The sequence below is a fragment of the Aedes albopictus genome, chromosome 3 (genome assembly GCF_035046485.1).
Source record: "Aedes albopictus strain Foshan chromosome 3, AalbF5, whole genome shotgun sequence".
Lineage (NCBI taxonomy): Eukaryota > Metazoa > Arthropoda > Insecta > Diptera > Culicidae > Aedes > Aedes albopictus.
This window is the reverse complement of record NC_085138.1, coordinates 283,703,507-283,723,020: the sequence shown is the minus strand read 5'-3', so window position 1 is coordinate 283,723,020 and position 19,514 is coordinate 283,703,507. Positions and strand designations below refer to the sequence as shown.

At 36.6% G+C, this 19,514-nt stretch overlaps 1 protein-coding gene across 2 annotated transcripts in view; it reads left to right on the top strand.

The window, feature by feature from the left end:
- The window catches only part of LOC109405798 (lissencephaly-1 homolog), a 244,991-nt gene that overhangs the window by 112,283 nt on the left and 113,194 nt on the right, over positions 1–19,514 (top strand). The window lies entirely within an intron of this gene.

Genomic DNA, 19,514 nt, shown 5'->3' with positions numbered 1-19,514 from the left:
AGTAATTGTATGTGTGATAGCAAGTATGGTTGTACATTTTAGTTGCAAGGCTGCGATGCAATCTTGCGTCAAAGTATAAAAAGTACAATCGAACATCATTTTTTTTGTGTTTGTATTAACGAGATTTTTAGCCCTAGGCTAGTTCCTCTCGGGACCTACACTGTACTTCCCTTCCGAAGGACGAACTCACATTTTGTGTGTTTTTCTGGAGTGGGATTCGATCCCAGGTCCTCGGCATGAGAGTCACGTGTTCTGAGCATCCAACCAGGTCCGCTCCACTAACATCATCTTGTCATTTCAATTATAAGAAGAGAGAGAGTCGAAGAAGAGAATTTGATCTAGTTAATTTTATTTTGCTCTTCTTCAAACTCAATCTAGAATTAAATATTGCCTTTGTCACGCTCACTAATGTTTTGTGGCTTCTCAGTCTTGACAAAATCAAAACACTGTTATGTTATTTTGTCCGACGTTTCGGTCCGTTTGGGACCTTCTTCACGGACCGAAACGTCGGACAAAATAACATAACAGTGTTTTGATTTTGTCAAGACTGAGAAGCCACAAAACATTAGTTTCCAAATACAGTCGAACACACCAACGATTTGTCACGCTCCTCGGCGCTAAATGTAATAGTTGAACATGTGTTACAGTTACTGTGATAAATTGAGTCAATAGTTTACTTGCAATAGTTATTGCTTTTATTTGTCAAATTTGACATTTCGCATTACTAATAGTCTCAGCATAGGATTCAAAGCTCTCAACTTATCAAGTTCATCCACAACCTTCCCTAATATAGCACATTGTTGGCAGCTTTCAGCTTATATGCTTCCGACAACTGACTGAGTTGGTTGTTGCTTATTATGGTGCGAGAATTGTCACCATCGCGGCATCCATGAGGCTACCAAATGTCAATGAGGATTATTGGCATATTGTATGCTGACGCGGTATACTGTATGGCGAAATTCCAACGTTATTGCTTCAATATTTATGCCAGCTCAGCTGCTAAAGCCAGGTTCGGTTTAGATACAAAACCTTGAGGAACAAGGATTCTTAACTAATATCAGTCTTTCTGTAGAAGCTTTTTATTGTTAAAAGATCTTCAGTTATGTTGCTGGCTTTTCAGTCTTCTGGGAGAATCTTGATCCGACGTTTCGGTCCTTATTGGACCTTTTTCGGTAAATATCCAATGTATTAAGAACCCTTCTACCATCTAGACTTAATAAATATTGCAAAAAAATCCTTGAAAAAGGTCCAACAAGGACCGAAACGTCGGATCAAGAAAACATATAGTTGTTTTGATTCTCCCAGAAGACTGAAAAGCCAGCAGCATAACTGAAGACATCCAACATACAGTCGATCACCTAAGAAATGTTAAAAGATCTAAACCCAGAAATTTCGTCGTGACAACATCGTATGCAACGAGTCATGCTGGAACGGAATGATCTACCTGATAGTTTCTTGTAGAGTAAGCTAAATTCAATGGGGACCTTCGCAAAACAACATGATGGTTTTCTCGTGGCAAAAGCCTGGACACCCAACGCTTTCTTACGTCACCTCTTATTTTTTTTATAAGAAGATTCCCTGCTGCTCCTCTTTGAAAAAAAATGAAATCATTTCTGTTTTAACCCTGAGATCAAATATGGTTAAACATTTTTATTAGGGTTTCTTAAATCCTGGCTAAATGTGTGGCATCGTGTCTGCATAGTGCTGAGGAACGTGAATTCGATTCCCCCAGCCAGCCACATATCGTAAATTATTGTATTGGCAAAATCGTATATTTTTATAAATTTAATCACAATTGTATAATTATATGTATAATTTGTTAATGGTTGCATAAAACCGCATTTTATGTCAAATAAAATCTCAATTTCGATTTTGTTTCATATAATCGCCTCAGATCATAAAAGGTGCTAAATATAATCGGTACAATCGCACAGAATTGGAAAGAATCGTGAATAAAACATACATTCTTAGTGTCAAGCTGCAAGTTCGTTAGCATAGTATATATCTGCATTAACATGTCTAAAGGGTCTAACTCGTTTTGTAAACAAACATTGTTTCTGTCGCTGTAGGGTCTATCTCTATCCACCCACGCATCTGGGGGCCGTTATCAGAAAGAGCGAAGTTAGATCTTTCTGATAACGGCCCCCAGATGCGTGGGTGGATAGAGATAGACCCTACAGCGACAGAAACAATGTTTGTTTACAAAACGAGTTAGACCCTTTAGACATGTTAATGCAGATATGATTTCTTTGAATCGTGGAAATCGTCGCTTTACAACGTAGGTATATGAATCTGCTAAATTGAGCTTACTACCCAAAGCTATCATCAAAATCGGTGAAATCGTGTTGTATATTGATCTTTTGCGTCATTCTTGCGTCGCATACTAATCGAACAAAATCGAAGAAATTGTATATTCATTTTTACAGTCACATATGATTGATACTTCACTTTTAGCAGTAGAATCTTGATCTCTGAAATCGTAAATAATTTTGTTTACATCTTTGTGTGATGGAGGATAGGAAAAGTCACACATTTGCTTTTTTGTTACTTTGTTGTTATATGCCAACTATGGTAGCAAAAATTTAAGAAATATGTAGGTTTTAATACTATTCGTACACTGAAGATAACATTTGTAGAGATCTTAAGGTGATACGGGACGCCGTGTTAATTGTCCTATCTTCCCTCTCTTTCTAATAATTTGCCTCGTGATTTTGAAGATGGTAATCTCGATTTCTATCGCACAGAAGAGGCTGAAAAAGATTCAGCATACGCACTGCAAGTGAGCATACACATTGATAGATTTTTGTTCCACAATATGAAGTAGAGCCTGAGATTACCATCTTAGCAGCAACAGAGCAATGGCGGATATTTCCCCGACCGTCCCGTTCGTCCTTAACAATGATGTGAAATCTGAGCCTCTTTCACGTCACCACTATGAACTTCTGCACGAATTTATGCTGGCCTGCTTAATCTCACAGAAAATTTGACGTTTGAGCGGCGCCGACACCTCTCAAACGTCAAATTTCATGTGAGAGAGTAAGCAGGCCAATGAAAATTCGTGCAGTAATCCATTAGTGCCACTCAATGCGTAACCACAACGCTTCCACCACAAGTCTCGCACCGTATCATGCTAAATTTAAATCGTTTCAGTCCATTCATTTCACTTGATTCACTTTGAACCCTCTACTTTAAACTTGACATTGTAGCCAATAGAGATTACGCACAGCTCTCAATCAGAGACGTTCACGACTAATTACAAACGTAACACACTTCATGCACCAATCGAATAATTTTCCGTGAATTCTTAAAACAAGTTTACAAACGTAACACAACATTACAATTGCGGCAGAGTTTTTTTTTTTTGAGCATGGATAAGCGTCTCATGAAAAACTCTTCAATTTTCTTCAAGAAGTCGGTCAGAGTCGGATTCTGTCAGATAAACTCTAGAGTCGTGCTCTAGATGCATTACTTATGGTGAAACACCAAGCACTCCCATTGCATTTTTGCATACAAACATTATCCTGGCTTTGCTCACTTGCAAAAAGAGGCAACTTTTCCAAATCGAGCGCATCTGTTTACGAATTTTCAAGATTGGTGCTCTTGAAAACGTGAGTAGGAGACCAAGTCGGCCATTGTGGCAGCCATATTTGTATTCTCTGATGTTTCTCCTTAATCTCTAAATGAGTCACATAATAAAATAAATCCACCACAAATCAATAAAACAAAAAGAACCAGTGAGTCCTGGAAATGTCGACAGTGTACCAAATAAGTTTTGGAAAATTGATTCGACTAAGTCGACTAAGTGATCCCTCTTCTCTACACTAATCGCCGCCATGGCAAACACATTCCTTAATATTATGTAGTTTTGAGACTATCTAATGGGTCGAATGTAACAGAAAAATGAAAACCCTACAAATGTATTTACAAAACTACAAACTTACAACTCCATTATTGTTTTTGGTCCATCAATCAATCCTGTAAGTTTTTTATTGTTCACAACGTTGGATGCTTACATCTTGATTCGGGCTTCAATACAAGACCGTCTACATGTTGATGTTCCTGTTAGGGAACGGCTTGTATGTCTTATAGTTAATCTTTGTTCGAATTGTCCAGAGCGCCACAAATAATTATTTAACGAACAGGAACGGAAAATATCTACACGCAACGGTATAACACACAATACAAAATAAACAAACTACACGCAGAAAAAAGCATGGCAAAATAAAAAAAAATCAGGTAAAATCAAATAAATTGTAAATTTGTTCTGGCAATAAAAATGAAACTATTTAGATCAAATCGAACGTCACATTTGAAGCAAATTCAATCCATTTTTGAAACAAACATGCATCTTCTGACAGGTTATGTTAGAAACAAATGTAAAAACTTTTGTTTTTTGTGGCAGGTCGGCCGTACGGAAATATTTGTTTCCAATTAAATTTACAGTCATTTCCTTCTTTATGAAAACCCACTTCCCGCGCATCACTTTCAATGCCAACATCATGTAGATAACATACGCTCCCGAAATCAATGGGATTTCGTGGAAATTTTTGGTAAAACATGATTTTTTTTTGCAAGTTGAAAATTGTTTATGTTCTCGACGGCGGAACGGGGGGCTCTTCAATGGGTATTGTAGAAATAAATATGTAATTGAGTTAGTTTTAAAAATTAATATTTTAGTTTTAAATATTTTATCAGTTTACCGAATAAACATGAACATTTTTGTTTCAAACGAACGAAATTTGTCTCCATGTATCAGGCTTAATCACTAATCACAAACGTAACAATCTTTTAAATTTCTGAAATTGGAGCTTCTTGGTAGTTCTGAGAGGTGTTTCTGTGGAACTTTGCGAACAACGTCGACTGATAATTTTGGATAAATATTTGATGGAATTTGAACGAAAATCTCTTGAAAAGGCTTTCGCCTCTTTCGAATTTTTAGTTAAGAATAAAAAAATATTTGGTGGAAGTTAGCAGTCAAATTTAGCAAAATCTCTCTAAGCAATTGATTGGTTCTTTAGGCTAAATGTGTCGTAAATAACAATTTGATTTCCAGACACAACTTGTTTGCCATATAGCCGAGGCGGTAAACGCACGGGTATTCAGCATGACCAAGCTGAGGGTGACGGGTTCGATTCCCGGTCGGTCCAGGATCTTTTCGTAAAGGAAATTTCCTTGACTTCCTTGGGCATAGAGTATCTTCGTGCCTGCCACACGATATACACATGCAAAATGGTCATTGGCAGAGGAAGCTCTCAGTTAATAACTGTGGAAGTGCTCATAGAACACTAAGCTGAGAAGCAGGCTTTGTCCCAGTGAGGACGTTACGCCAAGAAGAAGAAGAAGAAGACACAACTTGTTTTGAAATTTCTGATATTCCTAAAAACTACAGATAGGTACAATGTTTTAAAAATTTTTATGATACCATTTTTGGAGAACTCGCTGGAAGAATCCTTCGAAAAACTCTTAATATTAATCTTGAAAGATTTCAAGAAAAATTTCTTTTTAAAACCTTCACCATTTGCTTGATTCATTATTCAATTGACAAAACTTATGTCGCATGGTTTTTTGTGTTTTTTTTTTGTTGAAGACTGACATAATTGTCAGACAAATTAGGTAAACTTCCGTAAAGTTGTGGGTATGGGGAGCTTCAATCGGGGAATTCTTTGACAAAATTGCGGGTGCAATTGGTAGAATTCTAGGAGATTTTTTTGCTGAATTCTTGAAGAAATCGTCGCAGCTTTTTCAAACTGGGTACATTTTTGCTGAAATCTTTATAGAAATTCCAAGAGTGTGACTAAACACATTTGTCATAAATTTATCATGAATTTCTCCCATAAATATCTCTAAAAATGAGACGTTATTCACATTTCATGCGTTCCTCTTAAGATTCCTTGTAGAGTTTATACCTGTATCCATTCTTCTAGTGATTTTATTAAGTCTCTGTTCAACATGTGCTTGCTTTTGAGCTGACAGCATGTAAAATTTATCGCCAATGTGATGATTATTATCTGTAATATAATTAAGAAATGATGTTCATTCAGATTCTTGATATGCAGTTTGTTTGAAAATTTGTTGAATGATGTTTTTTTTTCAGTGAATAAGGTATTCGCGAGTCCGACAAAAGTATTTAAAAAATCACTAACGATTTATTTGATGTTTGGATCAAAACCAGAATTGATTATCAATTTCTCGAGTTTTGCTTAGGCTAATGCCAAGCCAAGTGGAAATTATAACTTTTGATTGCTTTGACATTCATGCACACAACAGAAATACGTGTTTGATTTGATGAACAAATTCAGCTTTGAATCGCGAAAAGAACTCTACGTGCTCCGGTGAAAATCGAACCCACGACTCCCAATTCACTAGACGGGTGCTGCTTGCTTACCTTTATGCTAATTCATCTAATTCCAACTGAAGAGGAGATTTGGATTATGGAAAGGAACGAAAACGATGTAAGGTATTGGTTCCCTTATTAACCCATATCCGCCCAGCGTCCTATTTATAGGACAGATGCCCCGAACGCCCAGCGTCCTATAAATAGGACAGTCCTTTGGATGTGAATATCTCCACAATTATGCAAAATTTTAGAATACTTTCTTCAGAGAAGATGTTCTCCACACCCATACCTTGCTCATAGTGGACAATATAGTATGTGACTGGTTCACTAGGTGGCGTAAACGATGCTGCAAAGAATGCATATTGTCACGTTCTGTGAGCATCATTTCCAATGCGAAAAAAAAAGTTATTTCCCTGGAATCTTGACAATGGTTAATAATTTACAGTTCATTTCTTCGGCAGAGTTGTTATTCACACATTCATTAGGATGTGGAGGTGGTAGAAAGGATATTTAAATTCAAGATGGCGGCTTAGGTTCCAAGATGGTGGTCAAAACTCCAGAATATATGCTTTTTAACGACAATGCTGCTTCGGATACTATGCAATACGGGTATCTATCGATCGGGCTTCACAAGCAGAACTCAAAAATGAATATACGACGCCATTTTGAAATCAAAGATGGCGGACCATATCCAATATGGAGGCCATGAAATGGCAGTTTGATCTATAATACCATGCAATATGGGTATCGATCGATCGGGCTTCATGAGTAGAAGTCAAAAATCGTTTTTTTACGCAATTTTGAAATCCAAGATGGCGGACCATATCTAAGATGGCGGCCACGGAATAGTAGTTTGATCTATAATACCATGCAATATGAGTATCGATCGATCGGCCATGATGAGTAGAAGTAAAAAATCGATATTTAACGCCATTTTGAAATCCAAGATGGTGGACCATATCCAAGATGGCGGCCACGGAATGGTAGATTGATCTATAATACCATGCAATATGGGTATCGATCGATCGGGCTTCATGAGTAGAAGTCAAAAATCGACATTTGACCCTATTTCGAAAACCAAGATGGGTATCTATCGATCGGGCTTCATGAGTAGAAGTCAAAATCGATGTTTGACCCTATTTCGAAATCAAAGATGGAGGACCATATCCAAGATGGCGCCCATGGAATGGTAGTTTGAGCTATGATACCATGCAATATGGGTATCTATCGATCGGACATGATGAGTAGAAGTAAAAATCGATATTTTACGTTGTTTTGAAATTCAAGATGGCGAACCATATCCAAGATGGAGGCCACGGAAAGGTAGTTTGAGCTATGATACTATGCAATATGGGTATCTATCGATCGGGCTTCATGAGTAGAAGTCAAAAAACGATATTTGACTCTGTTTAGAAATCCAAGATGGCGGCCCATATCCAAGATGGCGGCCACAGAAAGAGAGTTTGAGCTATGAAACCAGGCAACATGGGTATCTATCGATCGCCATTTTGAAACCCAAGATGGCGGATCATACCCAAGTTAGTGGCCACGGAATGGTAGTTTGAGCTATAATACCATGCGACGTCATTTTGAAACCCAAGATGGTGGACCATACCCAAGTTAGTGGCCACGGAATGGTAGTTTGAGCTATAATACCATGCAATATGCGTATCTAAAGGGTAGATGGTAGGGTAGCGGGTAGGATAAAAGGTGGAGCAGACGGTTGGGTAGAGGGTTTGGGTGAATGATAGAGTAGAGGGAGTGGAGTAGAAGGTTAGAGTAGAGGATAGCGTAGACGGTAGGGAGAAGGGTAGAATAGAGAGTAGGTTTGAGGGTAGGAAAAATGTTAGGGTAAAGAGTAGGGTAGACGGTACGGTTAAGCACATTATAGACTAGAGGGTACGGTAAAGGATATGGCAGTGGTTATAGTAGAGGATAGTTTAGAGGGTAGGGCAGATGGTAGGGTTGAAGATTATGATAGAGCGTAGGATAGAGGGTTGGAATAGAGGGCAAAGAAGACAGTAAGGTAGAGGCTAGAGAATAGGGTGAAGAATTGAGATGAGATTAAATGAGCTGAGGTTCTTTTTTGAGGTACCTTCAGGAATTATTTCCAGGATTTCTTAAGGCATTCCTTTCGAGAATCTTCTCAGGTTTATTCCCGAGATTCCTTCAGATATTGCTTCCAAGATTGCTGTATGGATTGCTCTGGAGTTTTGGAAAATCCTAAAAGGATTCTGTTAGTTATTCTTTTCTGCATTCTTTCAGGGATTTGTGCTGGAATTCCTTCAAAGATTTCTTCCATGATTCCTGCTGTTATTCCTTCCGGAAAAAAATTAAAAAATATATGTTTCTTCTGAGATTGTTTTCAGGCAACCCTAGATCATAGAGACATCTTCTATAATTCTTGCAGGAATATCTGCTCAGCTTCTGGCCGGCATTCCTGTCATGATCTTCCTGTCATAACTTCAGGGATTTCTGCCAGAATTGCTTTCGAAAATCCTGGAAGGATTCTTTCAGAAATTTTACCCAGCATTCTTTCACAGATTCCTTCTGGAATTACTTCACAGATTCATTTCAGTATACTTTGGACAGAAATCGAAACATATTCAGAGAATCCTAATGGAATTCGTTATATGAGCCGTGATCCTCGCTCGGGACTTATACAGCAATTCCTCCCGGGATTTCTTCTGTGATTATTTCAGGGATTCCTATCAAGCTTTCAGTTCAGATTCCCTCAGAACTCTACCAGATATGACTTCCTTCTGTATATCCTCCCGGTATTCATTCGGCGATTTCACGTTATCTTTTCGATGTAACTTTGATAGTGTCCAGAATAACACCATAAAATTCACATATTGTTCACGAATAAACAATCATGGAGTAGAACCAACATAAGTGGAGAAGCCGTGTAGAGTATATCTGGTTGAAATTTTATATCAAAACATGGAATGATGATGAACCTGGGCGTGTTAGTAGAATACCTGTAAATACGAGACACCGACGACGACCATATAGTTGAGGTCGAAATACGTATCTGTCAAAGGAGACAAACTAAATGGAACATTACTTAACACGATTTTCTTTTTTAAATATAAAAAACTTCTGAAAAGTTTACGTATGGTGAGTACGTAGAGAGTTTGTGGGGTGCTGAAGGAACAACTCAATTACTTTATTAGAAATAATTATCTGTGTAAAATCTAACTTCCAAAGTATTTTAACGTTTGCTCATGCCACACATAGTGAGCTCTCTTTATTTGATTTGTTAAAAAAATTAGAAATGTTGAACACTGCAGTTGAAACTACATGAAATTACAAGAACCATGCATTGCATACTTTTAGGCGTTTATCGGGTTATATTTCTGCCCCAATTTATAAGTCCTTTTTCTATTCTTTTTGAGTGGTTATCATCTCTCTCACTTGTTTAGAGCTGCATTTTATCTATATGGATCAGAATATAACGATAGCGTAGAAGTTGTGATGAAGTAGAACTCAAGAAAATTATCAGATATTGAGGACCTACAATGAAGAATTTTTTTGGAACTACACCATAGACTTCCATTTTTTTCATCAAATCATGCTTATTTTATTGGAACTTGACCTTTGATAACACATTTATTTGAAGATTTAAATTGTGAGACACCTTGGGCGATAACGGGTTAAGCATGTTGGCTCCCATTTTCATCTTACGAAAAACAAAGGATTGAAGCGCTGTTTGCTTTGTTTCTTATTTTTGTATTTTTTTTGTTAGAAGTGAGCACCTATGAAAACAAAAAGAACGGAATCAATCGGTGCCGTAATCGCTTGTTTTCGAATGGGATGGATATGGGAGCGTGAGATTACTGATGGCACACATACCCTACATTAGTGGAATCGAGTTCAGTTCTGTGCCTTCAGGGGACGAAGATGGTTAAGTAACTTCCTAGTTTGGAAGAAAAAACAACCGTCTAGTGAATTGGGAGCCGTGGGTTCGATTCCCACCGGAGCACGTGGGTTTGTTTTATTAATTCAAATCTCAATGTGTTCATCAAACACGTGTTTCTGTTGTGTGCATGAATGTCGAAGCAATCAAAGGCATAATTGATTGTTTAGAGAAGCCATGGGTGAAATTCTGGCGAATCATCTTCTTCTTCTTCTCGGCTTCATTTCTACAATCATTAACTGAGACTGAGAGCTTCCTCTGCCAATGACCATTTTGCACGAGTATATCGTGTGGCAGGCACGAATATACTTTATGCCCAAGGAAGTCAAGTAAATTTCCTTTACAAAAAGTTCCTGGATTGACCGGGTATCGAACCCTTTACTCTCAGAATAGTCATGCTAAGATCGGTAAGAACATCTTCTGTATCAAATACCTTAACATATGAAAAAAATGTAGAATGAATCATACAAAAGTCTTAAAATGCCAATAACTCAATTTGGATGACATGTAATTTTAAGTGCAATAGACTTGAAAGTCAGGATATTTTATTTCGAAAAGTAAGTTGACACCCTGTCATTGCTGAGCCCATAAGCTACACTATGGCGAAATAGGGAGCAAGGTGGCCGAAAAGTCAAGGAAAATTATTTATTTCTATCATAATTTAAGCAAATTGTGAAATTTGAATGATTGCAATAATCTTTTGTTAACGTGATCTGTTGTTCACGATTTTTTTTTTATTTGCATATTTAAAGGTTGAAAACAACTATGGAGAATTTGAGGTACTATAGCCATAACTGGTACACTGAGCCTATAGAGCTTCTTATTCGAGCTCATGGATGTCACAATCAAAACGCTTCATCTGTGAAACCGCAATATAAAATTAATCCCATATATAAACCCACCACCACCGTTTCGCATGGTCACACCACGAGCGTACTAACTGCTTCGGAATTGAATCGTTAATATTCCATAACATCGTTATCAGCCGTTGTTGTCTGTTTGGTCTGTGCAATTGGCAGCATGTCCCTTTGGTGATCGTCCGTCTACCGGCACTACTGGATTGCAGTGTGACCAGGATGTGATCCATGTTATTGCATATTGCATGACATTACTGTAAATTAGCTGTTGAGAGATTGCAGCAATAGAAACCGGCTGCGGGATGCGCTCTGAATGGTCACGCCGTTGACACTGATGTGTAAAATTAAGCCGTCGTGGATTACATGCTATATGCGTAATGACATAAATATGGCTAAATAAGAATCGATGACCGCCTCGTTACTCGTTATTGATCAGATGATTCTCTGAAACAGGAGTTACCGCAAAGCGTATCGCATTTCCTGGGATACATTTCATAAACGTGACACTTACATCAGCTGAGCTCTTAGCGGAGCAAAAAGGTGTGGTTTTCAGAATGATACCTTTTCGAACCAATACGCGCGCTGAGCTCGTTCCATTCGTCCGTCGGTGGAGCCTTATTTTTTTCTCAATATGCTTTGCAAATAATACTGCAAAGGGCACTCGTTCAAGTAAGCTCTCCGCACAAATAACCAATCAGCAAAAAATCTTGAAGATGAGCTTGTTGTACCCACGCTATTCACTTTGCGGTGTTCTGAGAAGCGCTAGTTAGTCAGTGGTTGGAGGGATTTTCAATCAGTGAATATACCATTGTGTCAAGGCATTCAGTTTGGTGAACGCTGTTACAAATTGTAGTTGGAAATGACTAAGGTTGAGGGATGCCGTGAAAAGGTCAGTGCGGTGCAGTTTCATGCCTCATTATTTATGAATTGTTTTGTTCGGTGTTGCGTCAGATTGTGCCTCAAATTATAGCGTATTCGCTTCTTGAATAATTACCCAAATTTTCTTCACAATGTTTTGATCAACGCTTACTGCAACTTCTCGTACTTATGACTCACATGCCGATCACCACAGAAACAGTGCATTCCTCGTATGTAGCACACATAGCAGAACAAGACCAGGTACCGTACCTTCAATCCGGTTGGCATATTCAAATGAATCAGTGTTGTCCAATTGGCCAATAAATTACGCTAAACCGTGCAAGATTCCGAAACGAGCGCCTATCGTAAACATGATATAATGGCGATGGACGGAAACAACCGTTCTTCTAGGGGAGCCATAGGCTTGTAGCAGCAGTGCGACCAACTTGGTGTACTGTAGTGCATAGTTATTATGGCGGGGCGGGAGCTGCAACCAGCTGCTGCCTATCAGACTTGACTTTGGAACGACATGTGTGATAGAAAACAGCAAAGCAACAACACTCAAGTTATGCGCATCTAACCGAACCTGTTGTTGTCGTTCGGTGAAAAATGACCGGCTTATTGAGGTGCTGTCTTCCCCCGTTAATCTGATAGTTTAAGACTCCTGCTCGTGTGATGTTGGCTGCTTTTGGTGAAGAAACGAAACTGAAGATGCAGATGCATTCCCTACCAATATACAGTGAACCCACAGATGTGAATCGTCATAATGTTCAATGGCTGACTCGTGCATTGCGACTTTTTGAAATCGATTTATAAATTGCGGGTGACTGTACTCACCATATAGTTGTTGGTAGTTTAGCTATCGAAAGAATACTGTTGCAGTGGTCTAGTGTTGGTTATACCGTAATGGAGAATTCTGTATATGTTAGGCTTTTAAACGATAGTAGAGCACTTTCAAGGTTTCTCCTCCTTCACTTTTGAGCCGGCGCGATGCATCGCGATGGTTGTGTTTATTGCTTTGTTGTTGTTGCGCATATAGAGTAGTATAACACATATATTGAATATGTTTTTTTTTTATTATCGTACAAATTGGTACGATGGTACACTGAATTTCACGATTTTTTTTTCACAAATAGAGTTCGTATATGCATAGAAAAAAAACTAAAATGAGAAAAAAATCAGGTTCGCCTAATTTTTTGGAAAACTCATGTGGAATTTTTTTTACGGATACCACCTATTTTGACAAATCATGACTTAAGAACAAAGTATAGTAGACACATTTTTTTGTGAAATTTTAAACAAATTTTCTCAGCATTCCAAAAACTAGGAAATAAAAATTCTTTTCCACGAAATTTTCCACTGTTAACCCTCTAATAATACCCAAATTTCTAATTTTGATCTAAATATCATTTTTCATCATCTTAAATCGATTTAAACATGTTTTGGAAGATGATTCTTTTTAATTCTCGATTTCGTGAATTTCAGTATTTGATTTTTCTAATTTTTATTTTTGAACATCCCCACATTTTATATTTTTCCTGGAAGCCTATTTGGGGTACGAATTTTTTGAGATGAAAACATTTTGAGATTTTATGATTATTGTTCAAATATTTTTATTTAATTTTTTTTTCATAGGAAATTTTATTTTCCGTGTAATTTTAAGGAAAATAATTTTAGAGTGTATTCGATTCCCTTAAACTATTAAACTAGGATAGAATGATTTGTGAAAAATTTAAAATATGTTAATTGTAGCGATTCAATACAAAATAAACAATGATTTCTAAAAGGTGACTAAAACATCTATTTTTCAATGACTTTAAAAAAATGTAAATACGCTTTAAAATACATCAAAAACCATTTTGAGATATACAAAACAGTCCTATATATCAACCAAAAATAAAAAAAAAATGATTTTTCTAGAAGCAAAAATTACAAAAATTCTCAAACTATACCCCGTCTAAAGGCGGGGTTGGGTATTAGAGGGTTAAGCAAAAGTCGGAGAAACTGTTCAGAAAGTCTGGAAAACTTCCCACGAAAAATTAATTTGTATGAGAGCCCCGTTTTTAAGAAATCGGATGGGTCTCACACTATGCTAAGAGCCTTCCTCGGCTCCACAATACAAATTTTCACGCCAATTAGTCCAGTAGTTTTCGAATCTATGAGGGCCAGGCAGACAGACAGAAATTATTTTTTTTATATATAGATATAGTATGTAAAGACGAGCCGTTTTCTTTGATACATATATCAAGAATGAAAGCATCGTAGACAGTTTTTTTGGTGAAATCATAATAAAATTTACTCAGCAATCCAAAAAAAAATACAAAATAAAAACTGTTTTCCATTAAACTTTCCACAGTCGAGGAAAATTGGTTGGAAAAGTTAAAAAAAAAACTATTTACGAAGACCAGAAAAAATCCCAAACAAAACAATTTTGGGAGGGAAGTGGTAAATCACTTATGATTTCCCAAAAAACGCATTTTGTCTGCGTATGTGGATTCTTTCTGGACAATTTCAACAAAATAAACACATTCAAGTCAAAAACTTGTTGAGCATACGTGATTTTTTACTTTGCATAGGGTATCGGGATGCTTCGTTGGCATAGTCCCCTCGTTCGGCCAATCTTAACGTTAACCAGAAACTCAAACAAACACGCATAACTGGAGATCGGAAAAGCTATGCGCCAAACAACTGGAACATTTCGTTTCAATTTCAGCATTTTGGAGCATTAAAATTGAATGAAAATGTCACTTTGTTTATTTTTTGTAGACGCCATGATTCTTCGGCTTAGTGGGTAGTCTATACACATGATCATAAATGGCCTGATTCTGGAACATTTCGAATTGATTTTTCGATAACTGAACATTTTATGCGACGGTTAAAGACACTGTTTTGAATTTGTATATTTGTTTTCAACGAAAAATAACTATTTTACAAATTAAATGTGGGCCGAATATTGAGGACATTTTTTTCACTATGTACCCAAATCTTGGCCCATCAGTTAGGTGACGTCAACAACACCGATAAAGTGACGTCAACAACATTGCTTGCGAATGAACCAGAAAGAACGAACGGGAAGAAAGATTTTGTGTGTGGTGACTGTAAAAATATAACACAATAACGGGGTTGCATTGTTTTTGTTACTAAATTAAGAAAGAACTTTAGTTTAAGTAATTTATGTATAGTTAGGTGAAAATTTGACTCCGAAAATGTAGTTTGAAAGCAAGATTGGTGAACAAACAGTGATAATACTTCAGCAGAAATATTAAAAAAATATAGAATAAGTGGTTCTAGCGCTAGGAAAGCAATAGGCCAACGTTGTATCCACTAATAGGCCAATTTTTGTACCGTAGACCAACGTTGCATACCATCGCATCGAATCTTTTCAACGTAATTAAGTAAGTTCATGCACTGCCTAGAGTGCGTGATAGAGTCAGCACATCATTTATAGTGCTATTAATTCACGACTTATGGTCAACATTGTTAAGATGGCTGGCATATTAGACCACGGAACGGTACACATACCCTATGTGTTTTTGGGAAGTTCTTATGTGAAATTAAAAAAAAAATACCTAGAAATTCAATTTTCACCAAAAAGTAAATCGCGAATAACTCTAAAACGAATAGAAAAAAACCCCATGCTGTCTTTGACAAAGTTTTTCCTCATAAAATTTCCTATTTTTTATGGAAATTGTTTAAATTTAGCATTAGGTTGAGATATTTTTTTAATGATGGGTAAAATGCATAGTATATCAAAAAATGTCAAATTTTAGTAAGTTTAAAAATTCAGTATCAAAAAGTTACCTGCAAAACTTGTCGTTAATTATTTTCCCAAGTAGGATCTATATCAAGCTTGTTAACCTCATATTAAAAAAAATAATCAATTCACACAAAACAGGAACTTTTCACAGGAGTTGTGTTGAAGTACCTGAATCACTCGAGACTCAACCCTTTCTACATATGAAGTATTAAATTATGTTTAACCCTCTAATACCCTAATTTTTGATTTTGATCTAAATATCATTTTTTGCCATCTAAAATCGATTTAAACATGTTTTGGAAGATTATTCTTTTTAATTCTCGATTTCGTGAATTTCAGTTTTTGATTTTTCTATTTTTTTATTTTTGAACATCCCCACACTTTTATATTTTTCCTGGAAGCCAATTTGGGGAACGGATGTTTTGAGATGAAAACATTTTGAGATTTTATGATTATTGTTGAAATATCATTATTTTAAATTTTTTTCACAGAAAATTTTATTTTCCGTGTAATTTTAAGGAAAATATTTTAAGAGTGTATTCGATTCCCTTCAACTATTAAACAAGGATAGAATGATTAGGGAAAAAATTAAAATATGTTAATTGTAGCGATTCAATACAAAATAAACAATGACTTCTAAAAGGTGACTAAAACATCAATTTTTCAATGATTTAAAAAAAATGTAAATACGCTTTAAAATACACCAGAAACCATTTTGAGATATACAGAACAGTCCTAAATATCAGCCAAAAATATAAAAAAAATGATTTTCCACGAAACAAAAATTACAAAAATGCTCAAACTATACCCCGTCTAAAGGTGGGATTGGGTATTAGAGGGTTAATTTAATGGAATTCGGTTTATTTTTTGAATCTGTTAATATTACGGAAATTATTTTTCTAATTAATTATTTGTAAAATCAATCATTGAATAGACTTTCTGATATCACTGTGTTTTTGTTATAAACTTTTTCCTGGAAATTTGATAGTAAATTCCTCAAAGAATTTCACCACTAAACATTCAAATAGTTCCACCTATGGGGATTTTAGCACAATTACATAAATAATTCTACCTTCAGAATTCCCGGGATAGCGTAAAAATCCTCATAAAAAATCATTGTTAGAAATAGGCAAAAGATTTCTTTCAGTGCTTAGCCCCGAGTTCTCCGATGAATAGTATTCTTCGTTATATTCTGACATGGCTACAGTTGAATGACAACAGAAGAAAGGTAGAAGAACAGTTGTTGTAGTATTATATCTAAAAGTTAGTTAGCAGAATATCGTAACAAGATAGTTTAATGATGCAATATTTAGGATGTTGAGTCGCGTATTGGAAGACAAAAAATGGAACTTAAATGTAAGTTATTAAGCAAATGTAAGTGTAATTCAAATTAATAAAATATTAACTATTTGCAGTCTTGAAGCTGCCGAAACTGTAAGCTGCTCTCAAGAAGTTTCGCTCCTTCCAAGAAATCGCGTTCTCAACAATCACTAAAGAGTGTTTCAGCTATAAGAGTAGTTTTTTGTTTGAACTTCATCACGCTTTTCAAACGGAGTTCACACAAATCTTTTAAGAGTTCCGACACAATAACTTTGAGCATGGGTTAACGTTACAGTACCTCCACCCGATTAGAAGAGAATAACTACAGCATGATAAAATATGTTATTTTGGCAAAATAACTGTTACTGTAACGGAAAGAGTTATTTTTATGTTATTAACATAACATATCATGTTATAAACTTGTCTGTCATAAGCGGCAAAATAACAAAAATCATAACAAAAAAATGTTCCTGGAAGACCAGTTGAATAACATGTTTTGTTTGTTTTAATAACAACTTAATAATAGGGAATTTGTAAAATATTTAAATAACAAATTTTAAAATTAACAAGTTATTGATAACAATTTTAACCCTCGTCGTGCATTGGGGTCATTATGACCCCTAAACGTGCACTAGGACAGCGAGGTGAGCGCAAGCTAATGCACGAAGAAGGTTAAAGCAAAATGAGTTATAAAATCATATAAGGTGTTAGGGGGAAGGGGGTTTGTGAAAATGTGACAAACAATGTGATGAGCATAGGAAAACCCCGTACAAAGTGGGGAGGGGGTTCGAAAATCCCGAATTTTAGCGTGACGTATTTAATGGATGGTATCTACTGACACAGTTAGAATGTAATGTCAGAAAGAAGAGGAAGAGGAACTGACGAGAAAACATGAGTTTCTCAACAGTTCCTTGCGAAACACTGTGAACTACGTCAATCTCGAATGGTGTAGTTTTGATTGTAAAACTTGTTATTGTTGTCCCAATAATTCAATAATAATTGAACTTGTTCTACAACAAAACATGTTATTGAAATGTTATTTGAAGAAAATATATTAATAACACGATCATAACAAAATAAGTTTGTCCAACAAAACATGTTATGGCAAGGTAATGCCTTAATAAGTTAATAATAACAAACCAAGATATAAAAACAGATTTTGTGATTCCGTTGTTATCATTATGGTATTCTCCTCTGCTCAGGAGAATAAGAAGCAAATTACAAGCGTATGTTGCGGTGATATTCACTCGGTCTTTTGGCCAGGGTAAATTTCCAACTTTGTGGAAGCAGTCGTATATGTTTCCCGTATTCAAATCCGGTGATCGTCAAGATGTTCATAAATATCGAGGAATAACAAGTCTTTCTACAGCTCCTAAGCTCTTTGAGATAATCATCATTCAAGCTGTATTAGCCTGCTCTAGAGGTTACATCTCCCTAGATCAACACGGTTATATGGCTGGCAGATCGGTTGTGTTGTGTCTAATTTGTTGGACAAACTTGCATCACTGCAATGAAGCAAAAAGCACAGGTTGATGTCATATATACTGAACTCAAAGCAGCTTTTGACATAATTGATCACAAAATTCTCTTGTGCAAGCTCTCTCGTCTGGGAGCATCGTCGACAGTTAAGGCCTGGTTGTAGTCATACCTGTCTGATAGGACTCCACGTGTTCAACTAGATTCCTGTATTCCGGAGCTGTTTTCCAGCACATCAGGTGTGCCTCAGGGGAGCAATTTGGGTCCCTAGCTCTTCATTCTGTTTTTAATGATGTTGCTGCCTTGTGTATGCAGATGACCTGAAGCTGTATATTGTTGTATCAACTATAGAGGATTGTCATCAATTGCAACGTTTATTAAACCTGTTCGCCGAGTGGTGTTGCCAGAATAAGCTAACAATCAGTATTTCAAAATGTGTGGTAATGACGTTTCATCGCATCAAGAACCCAATCGTTTTTGACTACACCATTGATGGCGTTTCGCTGAGGAGAGTTGACAGGATCAAAGATCTGGGCGTTCTTCTTGATCCAAAGCTTGACTTCCGTCTACACTATCAAGAGATAATTTCTAAAGCGAATCAATCGGCAACTTGGGTTTATTTAAAAAATGCATGTCGCTTTACTGTTCGCTTGTACGATCAATACTTGAGAATGCATCTGTTATCTGGTGTCCGTATGAAGTCACGTGGATTCTTCGACTTGAACGGGTACAAAAGCGATTTCTGAGAATGGCTTCGCAAAATCTTCCCTGGCGTAATCCGACGAATTTCCCATTATACTTGTACAGATGCCTACTATTAGATTTAGATTATTTGGAGTGTAGCCAAGCTCTTGAATGGTGAAGCAGATTACCCGGGAATACACGCGCAATTGGACTTCCGAGTTCCTCAAGGGTGGTTACGGAATTCTTCGTTGCTGCAAATCAGGTACCATTACACTGCCCGTGGTTACCATGGGCCACTGACAGCAA